General features: G+C 42.0%; 1 protein-coding gene across 2 annotated transcripts in view; it reads right to left on the reverse strand.

Annotated features, from left to right (window-relative positions):
• The window catches only part of DAPK1 (death associated protein kinase 1), a 92,076-nt gene that overhangs the window by 48,076 nt on the left and 31,162 nt on the right, over positions 1 to 12,838 (reverse strand). The gene's annotated exons all lie outside the window — the stretch shown is intronic.

The raw sequence follows: 12,838 nt of genomic DNA on the forward strand, positions 1-12,838 counted from the left end.
TAAGTAAAAGATAACACCTGTGTAGAGCAATGGATTTTGGACAAATATGTGCTCGGGGATTTCTCCTTCTGTATGAATGCTGAAGGTTTTTTTTTGTTGTTGTTCTGCAGGATAGACAAACCTTATTTTCTTCCAATCTACATGATCTATCAATATTGACATTATTCTATCCTCAAGTTTGTTTTTTTAGAAGTTTTAAAACAACATTGGGTTTCAAGACACTGCTTTGGTTTTTAAAGCACTAACTAAATACAGTCATAAAAAGAATTAAAGTTATTGTATCATCTTGCTAAGCAGAATGAGTTTGAAAGTGAAAAAAATACAGAGGCACTGAGGAAGAAAATCCTGTGACTGTGTTATAAACCAGAAGAAACTCCAGGAAGCTGCTGACTCCAGTACGTTATCGTTGACGTATAAGGCTGTGGCTACCAGATGTACACACCGACTCAGATCAGAAATCTCCAGGAAATTAATGCTGAGTTGAAGAAATAATTTGTATATACTGCAGAGTTTTCCGTTTAAGTTTTTCACATCTCTTGAGGAGGATTCTCTAGCAATTCTGTTCTTGGTTTATTTCACTGTATGAAGAATTCGCAGAAATAGAGAATGATACCTATGCAAAAATTTTCTGATCTTAGCCTATTCTGTTAACTGCATAAGTGGTGTCCTCTAAAGTAGACACAGAATAGCGGTCAAATCAAAGCTAAGCCTAATAGGCTTGACTATCTACACAGCAATTTAACATGTAGGCACATGTAATTCTACCCAGTACCTGGAAGAGAGGCCAACCTGTACTACTGGTTAATTAATTACAACTGACGGAGAGATCAATAGGAAGATGCATCACCCACAAAAAGGGCATCACATAATAACAAAGTGCCAAGTGGGAATCACTCAAAGCTACACATCTCATGCATGAACTCAATGCACAATACTACTTTATTACTTGAGAATGAACATGTGCCAAATACACCAACAAAGTAATTAAGTAATTAAGGAATGCATGACAGACAGAAAATAGAAGATGATAACTGATCAGCAACAGTGTTATGCAACAAACAAAGATAATAAAATGCTGTAAGGGAAAACCATACTCATGATTTTTGAATTTAGAGGGATGATCAGCTAGGAATACTTTACACTGTTGGGTTACTGCTGCCACAATTACTATGCTGACCCCACACAGAAACCTGAGTGGTAAATTGTCTTGAACAGGGACATGCAGTTGGGCAGGGCTAAATGACTGTCACCTTCAGAAGACAGGGCAGAGATGGATCCTCTCCTAAGGACTCCTAGAAAGGGACTCTAGAATAGCCACCATGAGCTGGTACACCTCTGAATGAAGCCACAGGCAGCAAGAGAAGTAAACTGAGAGAAGCAGGCACCAGTCTTTTAAGTTTTGAGGTTGGATTTCAATGTCATGATTGCCATTTAAGTTTCATTCTTCATTATTTCATGAAATTGCATTAAGAACTTGTGACATGACTTGATATTGCATGAAAAAAAACCCCTTGCCTCAAATTCCCACCCACCACTCGCTACTCTGCACAAAGCTGTCAAGGTCACCAGACAGGGCCCAACATGTTGTTATTACTAACTGCAGTGGAGAGAGCAGAGCTGTAGGCTGGACCACATCCTACTCCCCATCAGACACAGGCTGGAAGACCTTCTTCAGTTGCCTAAACTTGGTCACCTACTGCTATCTCAGATGCTCTTGGATACCAAAGACATTCATATGGGACTGGCAGATAAGGCACAAGACATCTGGAAGATCTGTGTTATCCTAAACTGGCAGCAGAGGGCTAGACAAGGTACATCAGCCCCTCTGCCTGGTTCAGTTCAACTCTACAGCGTGATCTCCAAGGCCTGAACAGTTCTGCACGGTGGGACAGCCAGCCAGAGCGAAGCATGCACCCAGGCATTCGCACTGCTGCAGAGAGGTGCAAACAGCGTCTTCTGGCCCTTGCCTGACAGAGGTGAAAAGGAGTGACGTTCTCACTCTCTTCCCCACAACACGCAGATGTCCAGAGAGATATTCAGCTTTATTTAAAGAGCAATCAGCTTTTCCAAAAGTTCACAGTCCCAGGGAAACTGCAAAGTCAGGCAGCACACAGACTCTGTGGCATTGCCACAACTCTGAACAGCTATGCAAGTTCACGCACCAGAAGGAAGTACAAAGCCATTGCTTGCCTTTTGGTCACCTGTCTGGCTTCCAGACTGGAAACCTAAACTGCCTGATAGAGTAAGAGAAATATTTCTGCTCATAATTCATCCATGGGCCTGACTGGTACGTGGGTAACCACTTTCTTATTGATGCTCACCTTGTAAGTTTGGCAAAAGCTACCACTTCATTTAAAAACAAAACAAAATGCACAATGCAAACCAAAACAAACTGCAACAAAACCCCAAAGACCAAAAAAAGCAACAAAAACCAAAAGACTAAAATCAGCTCTGGAGAGGCTGGGACTGTAAAGTAACTCTGAAGTACAGCAACATACGATACATTTTGATACCCAAGAGGTTTTAATTATAGAAGTTTGCTAGGATTAGGAGTTTCACTGAGAATTGTTGGCTTTTGGTAAACTCTGATATTTGAACTTCTCATCTTTAGCCCAGAATAGATATTTTCCCTTAGCACTTCTCTGAATTTTAGTCACATTTCTAAATGAAATTTTTCCACAGTATTATCTGTATTTGAATCACACTATTCCTCAAAGCCACTTGCTGCTTCCAATGTCTTGAAGGCTAAGGCTGTGTAATCTGATTTTGCCAATGGGTCAACTATGACGTTACAGCACTAGGCTGACTGAAACAAAGGGAACCAGGTAAGACAAGTAGATCTCTCACCTCCTCATCTGAGCTATGTAGCTTAATTTTTTCAGTCTTCTACTTTTTTCTCCAACTACAACCACCTGTTTGAAAGACGACCTTATCTATCACAACTCAATATGGAAGTGTTATTAGAAGACGTTGTTTAAAACCACCTGACTTCATAGATTGGTCCCATCCATGGCTTATTACGATCTCAGGCTCCAGAAATCTTTGACATTGCTCAAGACTGCAAGAAAGTTATCAACTAACAGGTATCTAGAGTATGTGTCAGTTATACACCAAAAAACCTTCTTATTGTTGCTGTTGCAGTACTCAGTGCATAACCCCACAATTAGCTGTTTGTTATTAAATGCTGTACAGGCAGATCACACCTAAGCTGCAATCAAAGGGGCTATTCTGTGCCTCAGATCCCTAAGCCACACCATCTTACAACTCTGTTAAACTCCTGTTCTAAAAGCAGGGGCGAGGTGTAAATAAAAGGGTGTTTACCAGGCTTTAACTCGTAGAACTGCAGTAAAGAGCTCTTGTAGGCCAGCTCTGTATGGGCTAACACATTGATATCCAGTAATATTCTCTCACAGATCCTATAGTTTCAGATCCCAAACTCATTTATGCAGTATCCTCAAAGCCAGAAAAGCCCCTTAGGTTTTTAAGTTCTCTTGCTTTTGTAGGTTTGATTTAAAGTGAGTGGGGTCAAAATAATTATTGCCATTTTAGAAGACACTGAAAAAAAAGGTAAATCATAAACTCAGACTTAATAAAGTATCTGACATTAGTTTTTTTCCACATGGCAGAATCATATTAAACAGCAGGATGACAGCTTGATGTGAGAACAAATACTTCTGCTAATAACAGTAATTCGTTTTGTGATCTTGTAATTCTTACTCAACTAGCAGATAATTACTATCCTAAATACATGCTTTTTAGGACAATTGACATGATATCACCACATCCAGTGATCTTTCAGACTTGCTTCAGAAAAAATGCTTATCCCATTACCTAATCATCACATTTCTCCATCTTTTTTTTTAAATCATAAGATGACACATGCCACAATACATAGATATATATGTATATGTAAAAGTTATGCAGAGAGGTGATGGAATCACCAATGAAGCTCCTATACTCCACTTTTTATCAGTCCTGGCTTAGGATCCCAAAACTCACTGGCAGAGACTGACATTTTAGAATCAAAGGGAAAAAAAACCAAAAAGTCCTTTCATTTTCTTCCAGAAGGATGATAACAGGGATTAGGGGTGACAGATACCCTGTATTCTTCTCAGCTCCCAGTGCTGTGCACCAGCTAGCTCCTTCTGTTTGAAATGAAACTCTTACCCAAAGAACCCTCCAAAGAACCCTCCAAAAGAAGCCCAAGCTGGACACACACACACTCAAGTGGGGCAGATGCACTCCCCTGCCCCAAAAGCAACAGGGACTTCTGGGCTGATGGACCACTGTGGTTATGCATGTACCCCTTGGTCACCAGACAGGGCCCTGGACCAATTAAATGCCTTGGCTGAGAGAAGTTTCTGGACCACTACCATAAATTACTGCTGCTCAGATTGAACTAGGGTACAAATAGGGCCCACCAGAGGCCACCATTGAGTTGGTCTTCCTCACAGCAGTGGGTCTGCAGTGGAAGACTCTTCTCCTTAGACTAGCCATCTAAGGCATGTTGCCTGAGGACTGAGAGACCTTCCCTTATTGGTAAGCAATTACCTGGGTACCCCCCCTGTGTGATGGACACGGTGTGCACCTTGTTACGTCTTAAAGAGCTGGTCTTGCAACTCCTGCCAGGGAGGGAGAGATAAGTGCTGCGGAGGCAGGATGGTATCTTTTCCTTGGGGCCTACTTACTATTTACAAAACAAAGGCATCAATCTTTGAGATAAAGGAATTAACAGTATCTCTTCCTTGAGGCCTACCTCATTAATTGGGCTTGCATAAAAGCAGGGTCATGGAGCGATCACTGACCTGGTGGTAGCAGAAACCACAAATCACCAGTTACCCTTAGAGGACCAATCAACTCACTTCTGGAATCAATGACCAATTTCTGGAACAATCTCCTTAATTAGTGTGAGGAGTGAGCAGAGGGAGGAAATGAGCTGCCCTCTCCTACCAAATGAACTAAAGTTTAAAAAAACCTTCTCACTTGGGACACCAGGTGTGCGGCATTGTATGAAGTTTCATCGCACCAGCCACCTTGAGAAGTGCAGAGATCGTTGCTGGATCGACTGACCTTTGGAGTTGTGAAATCTTACCTCTCTTTTCTGATATCTTAATCTATCTCTCTCTCTTTCTAACTTTATTTTGGGAACATAAGGGTACTATTGTTGTGAGTTTTGTTGTTGATGTCTTGTTAAGTTTTATGATATAGTTACAAACTTTAGCCAAGCTACTATTCACTGTAATTCTGCCGAGTTTCAAGTAAATTCATGATTTAATTTAAATTCTCAAGTAATTGTCATTACTCTCGGTTCCAGCACCGAGTATTTAAAAGTTAACTCTGCCCTCACTCCACTGAGTGGGACAGTACACCTTGAGAGACCCCACTTTGTAGGAGTGGGAAGATGTGACTTGGAATCGTCACTCTAGACTAGTTTTCAGATCTGATGACTTGAGTTTGAATCGGCTGTGTAGCAACCAAACTGAAAACCAGCATCTGAACCTGTATTTTACAATGTCGTCAGAGTTCTGAATAGTTTTGGATAAACCCTGTTTCTAGTTGGTTCTCCACCCAACAGTTCTGGTTAGAATGAAGCCTGTTTGGAGCTTATTGCCTGTTTAAACTGACTTTCAGGGTCCCTCTATGACATTTGAATTGGAATAGTTGGCTGAATGTAAAAAAATTAAGAAATTGTGGAGTCGAAGCTGTAAACCTTCCTTCCCTGTATACAATGGGTGAAATAAAGATGGTCTGATCCAAGTGTGGTCACAACTACTTGTGCTGTCCTTTGTGTTTGTTTAGAACAGGCATGGGACTTGTATTAATACCATGAGCAACTGGAACAGGATAATTCTAACAGACAAGCAGAGACAGACCAGGTAAAGGCAGAAATGCAAAGAGGGACAGGGCAGACATGTTGGAACAAAGGACTGAGATCGTGCTGGTGCATACAAAATCCACCTGTGCACGTGCACATGCTCATAAGGGCAGGGGCATAATTTAATATAATTCCCCACGGGCGTGCAAAGTAATGGGATGATGCGGGTGGCACAGACAGGGGTAGCAGAATCCAGCAGCCCGGCTGCGAGCTCCACGCTGGGTGGCAATCCCCGTCCTGGGTACCTGAACCCTTGCATGGCTGGTCAGACTGGACCAGCAGCCCGGAGCCAGGTAACCTGTAGTGTGAAGCATTAGCCTTAGGGGTACCCCAAGTGCTGCTGCATGGATGGCGCCCCCTGCTCCTGGGAATACAGAGGAAGCACCAGCAATCGTCGTCCCCTGCCTCGGGAGCTTTAACCTCTCCTCGAGGTAGACCTCGGTCAAATTTACGACCCAGGAGGGAATGAATTGCCCCCCGGTGACCCTCAGAAGGGGGAACTTGACCCTTTCACGCTTCTGCAGGGGGAACAAAATGAGTTAAACTAGAAGCCACAGGTTGGGACATGGGCCACCCATTCCGCGTGGTAAATTCTTGCCAGTGGTCCATTGACAAAGAGAGGTGGGCTTTTTTTGTATTAATACAGGAGTTGCAGAATGGAAGTTACTCAGATTAGGATCTTGCAGTTCGCTCCCATGCTGCTACAGACTGAAGAAGCTGCTGGTTTTAGGACTTTGCAGTTTGCTCCCACATGTCTGCAGCCCAACAAGGGCATCAGGATCATCAGGATTTTTCAGTTTGCCCCTGGATTGCCGCTATTCAAAACAACCTGCACTCCACAATACACCCCTGCCAAATGCAGCAAAATGGGGCATTACAGATATCATTAACGATCTTGATAAAAAGACAGACAAGAAGCTGCACCCATTCTCCGCATAGGTCTCCGACTAGGCCAGTTTGCAAGCCCAATGGGTGGTGGTGCTTAACTATCAATTATCGAGAACTGAATAGTAACACTGCACCCCTAAAAGCTGCTGTCCCAAACATAACTTCAGTGGTGACTGCAGCACAAGCAGCAACCGCATCCGTGCATGGCTGCCTGAGATGTCAAAGTTACGTTTTCCATTATTCCCCTAAGGGAGGTAGGCAAACCCCAGTCTGCCTTTACCTGGGAAGGGTCACAATACACTTTCAACCAGCTCACACAACGGTACAGACACTCTCCCCCTATTGCCCACAACACGCTAGTTCCACTACTCAACACCATGAAAATAACCTGGGGCGTTCACATATATCAATATATGGATGACATCTTGGTGGGCAGAGACAATAAGGAACAGGTTGGGCAGGTAGCTGAGATTATCTGGAACCTATTGACAAAAAATGAATTAGATATTCATTCCATCTTGCAAATGCCAGGGTCCTGGGCTGGAAACTAAATTCCTAAGGGCTTGGAGGATAGTGGGATCTGTTGCAGCACCAAGTGATGCCCTATCTGCTGTTGAGAAGGAACAGACAACACATAGCAAAGCAGAGTTGCAACACATTGGGCACATCGGGGTACTGGAGAAAACACACACACAGAAAAGGATCAGCCTCTACTAAAAATACACGTGGGACAACCTGTTATGGCAAAGCCGCCCTCTGTCAGCTTTGTGCCAATGACCCTGACAAAACCCAGAGGCTTATATGCCTAGGAAGCTCTGGAATGGAGTGGGAAAACTCACCACATTAGTGTCCGGTAGATAATCTAAGACTTTTGACCTAAAGGCTTGTTTCAAAGCCCAAGGCAAGTTTTGTGTTTTGTAACAGAATAATAGAGAAATGGATCACCCTTCAACACTCCTCCTAGCAGTGGTGACAGCAGCAAACACAGACATGCTGAAGTACGACAAAAGCCCTGATACTGCAGCGAAGGCTGGAAATATTAATTGCCAAATCCAGAGATGACATGGTTTTCTGAAGAAGTCATAGGTAGCTATTGTAACTGTCCAGATAAAGAAACTCTCAGACAACCACTGAAACAAGTTTAAGGTTATTAATGTGCACAGTGATGGTAATGAACTGGGTTCTGACATAATGGAACTTACAGATACAGAACTAACCTTGTACAGCCATAAATGGAATTGTGTAAAATCATACTACCTCTGTTTTTGTCAGTACTGCTATGACTCAAATCTCTTCTCTTCTGAAAGTGACAACATATCAAACTGGACAAGGAATCTTTGCCTTCAAATGTATCCATGCTGAGGAGCTATTTAATGTGTTGCAAGAGATAATGCAGAATAATAGCATAAATGTGGTAGAAGAACCAGTAGTAGCCAGATGCAATTACATGATTATGCAAAGTCTTGGACGTGTCAATAGAAAAGAGATGCGTCCACATCTCAACTGTATCAGTGCCACTGCAGGACCAAATTAACACAATGAAGACAGAAGCAAAGGTTTCAGAAGCAATTGTTATCACACTGGGGACTAACTAGTTGGGGAAAGTTTTTATGTGTTGGGTTTTTCCTTGTCTAGAGGGACAACCAGCCTTCTACAACCACAGGATGATGCTTCCTATAGGCGTTGGTGTTTGCTGTTATAATTCTATTGTTGATTAACTATTGATTGATATTGTATTATTGATGACTGATAGTATGTGTAATAGTTGGAAGATAAGTGAGAAATGATGATTTGCAGTGGGCAGTAAGACTCACTGAAACTGTGCTCCCTTCAAACTTTGAAGGCAAGTCATGACTACATCACCACTCCAAAGAGATCAGCTCAGTAGTGGCTGTGGTCATGAGGTGGATGTGTAGCAGAAGCACTGGCCCCCTCCTCTATTGTCACCCCCTGCTCCTGCCATGCCCTGAAAGCAACAGGAACTTCTAGGCTGATGGCCCACAGGTCAATGGACAGAGCCATGGACCACTGAAATGCCTTGGTTGAGAGAAGTTCCTGGACCACTACCGTAAATTACCGCAGCTCAGACTGAACTAGGCCACCAGATTGAATGGAGCCCGCCAGAGGCCCCCATTCAGTTGGTCCTCCTCAAAGCAGTGGGTCTGCAGTCAAAGATTCTCCTCCTTAGACTGGCCACCTAAGGAACATCCCTTGAGGACTGAAGCACCTTGACGAACTCATAAGTGATCTTCTGGGCACCCTTGAGAGACCTCACTTTGTAAGAGTGAAAAGATGCACATTTGGAATAATCACTCCAGGGTTTTGGGAATCTGCTTCCTTACGTTTGAATCACTGCGTAATAACTGAACTCCTAACTGGTATCTGAACCTGTCTTTTACCATGTGTTGGAGTGCTAAATAATTCTGGATAAACCCTATTTCTAGCTGGTTCTCTGCTAAACAGTTCTGGTTAGAATAAAATCTGTTGGGAACTTATCACCTGTCTAAATTGACTTTTGGGGTGCCTCTCTAACATCAAGTAACCTGCAGAGACCAATTTTCTAGTATTTATTGCCACAACAGAGCAAGAACAGGGAAATTCTCCATGCCATCTTTCAAGGACTATATTCAAAAGAAAGTTTAATGGGAGCAGGGATAGGAACAGGGAAAACAGCATGCCGACATCAGAGTAATAAGATGTCTTGGTATGTCTCTGACACTTCGGCACTTTCTGTTTTAAAAATTTCTGAACTCTGAAAATTTATTAAGGTACACAACTGCTTTTACTATTTTTGTTTGACTGCTTTCCTTTTTAAAATTACACTAATCCAAGAGGGGAAAAAAGAAGAAAAAAAACCACACAACAAAACCTTACATAGTACTATTAGATTAGCCAGTGAAACAAACTGCAATTGAGCCACAAAGCCATTTGTCTCCCCCCCCAAAAAGCAGACTGTGGACACCTCTGTCTTTCCACAAGAGATCTGCAGTGGGGAAGGCCAACTGAGCAGGTGATTTCCACCCCCAGCCCTATCTTGTACAGTTAGCTCCATCAGTCACCATCATCACCCACATACTGCTGCCTGTCATCAAGGGGTATCTGAGCCTCTTCCGCTAATAAAGTTAACCCTCACAAAACCTCCTGGTGAAGCAGCAGTACCTAAGTGACCTCTCAACAACCTGTGAAGGGTTATAGCTACCTTAAGTTCCTCTTCACCTTCCAAATCACGCGAAACTTCATTTGCCTTTCAGTTGCAATGACAAATTGGAGGCAACCTCTTTCCCCTCCTTCCTCTCTCCCTGTTTATGGTCTTGCAAAAGACAGTAATTTCATGAAGCACTTGAGATCTTCTCTTGCATGTATAATGCTTACAGTACCAGAGCTGGGAGTCACTACCACACACCATTACACTTACATTGAGGAGATAAGCTATTACCAGCATTAGCAGGGTGGGGTAAGCCATGGTTAATAGAGCACTCCATGCAGATGTGACTGGGCAGCACTAGTGTTTCATGTGTACCATGCTCAAAATATAAACCATTCCACAGAACAGCAGCTGTAGCACTAGCTACCAGCATTACACCTGCAAAGAAAAATCTTCATCTATAGTGACAGATAAAGAAACCAGGATACTCCAAGACAAGGAACCAGGATACTCCAAGACAAGGTATCTTGCCAGGCAGATTTTTTTCTAAGCATGCTTGCACATCTTTTCCCTGCACAGGGCACATTAGAGAACAGAAGTGCCCTTTCCCCAAACCATATTTTTAATTTTGCAGTTAACCTAAGAGCACAGGCCAACAGGGAATGAAAGCAGGACTGACTGATAAGCTCACACTACATTTATTTAGGTTCTAAAAGTCAGCAATACTTGTATAGTGCTCACAAATTTTGTGCTCCTTCCCTTGACCTGCAACATTTAGTTCTCCAGGACAGATGCTGAGAGAATGCCAGAAGTATTGTGTAGCTGCAAGCCCTCCAAGTACTGGAGAGCTTTGAAAATAAATGGGAAACAACATGAAGAAGATGAGAACATTGCAGGACAGCTGTAGCTGAAGGACACACAGATCCTAGATAGATGATTAGGCTATTTATTTTTAAACAGCTCTGGAAAAGTTTTCAACGCAAGTAACAAGTTTACACTTCAAGTGGTGACACAGACACACATCTCCCAGTTGACAGTGGAGCTGTCTCCTTTGTGGCGATGGTGGAGAAACATTTTCATTGTCCGCAGAGAGTCTAAGCGGCAGCACTCAAAGTATGTGACCGCGCTGTGACATGAAGGAACAGCAGCTAATTCCTCAGTAGAAGAAAGAGCTGCAAGCACCTGAAGCCTATCGATCACCATAAACATGTTTCAGCTGCACATCAATAACTGTTTTAGGAAAGGGCACGCTGGCCATAGCACAATTGAAGTAGTAACTTTGGGAGACACACAGAAAAAGCAGTAATAAAGGAAAAAGGCAAAAGAGGAGTTAAATGAGAAACAGCTTTTAACTAGGAGAACAAGCCAGCTGAAATCTGATGGTGCATCAGAGTTCACTGTTAGGAGTGGCCTTTTTCAACAACTACTAATACACAAAAACAAGTACAAGGACTTAATTCAACTTGACCATGAATAGTACAGAGCTAAAAGTACAAAACAAGAAGAGTAACACACATTATGCAACTGTGTAGTACATTTCCAACACGTACAGAGTTTAAATCAAGTTGGAATTTATACCCATCAGTAAAATGTATACTGATACACCTTCCTTAGAAGTATTTTGGAAAAGCAGCAAAGCCAAAAAGAGCAAGGACTGCAAGGAATGGGGAGCAGAAGGGAATATCAGACAGATTTATAAAGCAAAGACAAACGAATGTACTGACAACTGCTATTTCCTAACTCCTGGGTTCTTTGTTACGCATGGATGTGTTCATACACTTATGAACTCTGTGTCTCTTAAACTCTTTCCTAATTTGTGACTTAGACCATCTAAGTCACATCTAAATTACCAAGTTTCAGAATTGTCCTGATCCCAATATAGTGACTCAATGTATGTGATAAAAGAGTTTGATTATCTTTAAGAATAAATACAGCAAATACTTATTTTAACAAAACATCCAAAGTATAAAAAGCCTTCTTTCCTTACGTAATATTTAAAAAAGAAAAACCCTTTCAGAATAATCTGGATTATTACTCCATGAAATACTTCCCGTGAGAAAAAATGCTGCATTATTAGATATCATGTTTTGTCTGTATAAATGAACCAAAACCTCTGCTGTACTACCTATTCACATACAGTTTGAACAATATAACTGTAAAATTATTAATGAAATATATATAAGAGTATGGAATATATATGAGAGTATCTATAACAAATGGTATCACAAGATGAAGCAGTCAGAATCTGTGGTTTCAAACACTTTAAGAAGTAGGTGGGCTAAGTTAACTTTTTAAACATATGCACAGATTTAAGTACCTACCACAACTTTGTATAACTGAAATCAGGTTTCAGGATGGGCCACAAAGTGAAGAATCACAGAAGTAGGGAATTTGTCCAATCTGCTCTTTCTCCCCATAAGCTCATGCCTCATATTTTTGTTTTTTGGTTATTTTAAAAGCAACTCGCTCTGCATTTCAGCTATGTATTTATGTCCTGCAGAAGTGCTCTCATGCTGTCAACCTCAGCACATTATGCCGATGAAACTGAAGGTCTCTGTTGCTCTGCTGCTTTCTGCCATTTCATTAGGTTGCTAACAGACTTCTCTAGATGTTTACTAAGCTTACAGAAAAGTGACTTTTCAGTCCCAGAGGAGCCACTAGTCCTCAGGGAGGACGTAACAGCATTATTAAGAACTTTATCTATGACAGAGCACAAGAAAGATACCACATTGTTTACTGTTTATGCATACATGCTTCGAATCACATGTGAAAAAAAAAAAAAACCAACAGAGGAATAATTACATGGCATGATGGATTAGAAAGGTGGAAACAGAGAAGACTACTTCTTTGCCTGTGTACAGGTATGCATGTGTATCCAGTACTGAACGGAAGATTACACTACAAGGTGTCTTCGTGATTCCAGTTGATTA

The sequence above is a fragment of the Columba livia genome, chromosome Z (assembly GCF_036013475.1).
Source record: "Columba livia isolate bColLiv1 breed racing homer chromosome Z, bColLiv1.pat.W.v2, whole genome shotgun sequence".
NCBI lineage: Eukaryota > Metazoa > Chordata > Aves > Columbiformes > Columbidae > Columba > Columba livia.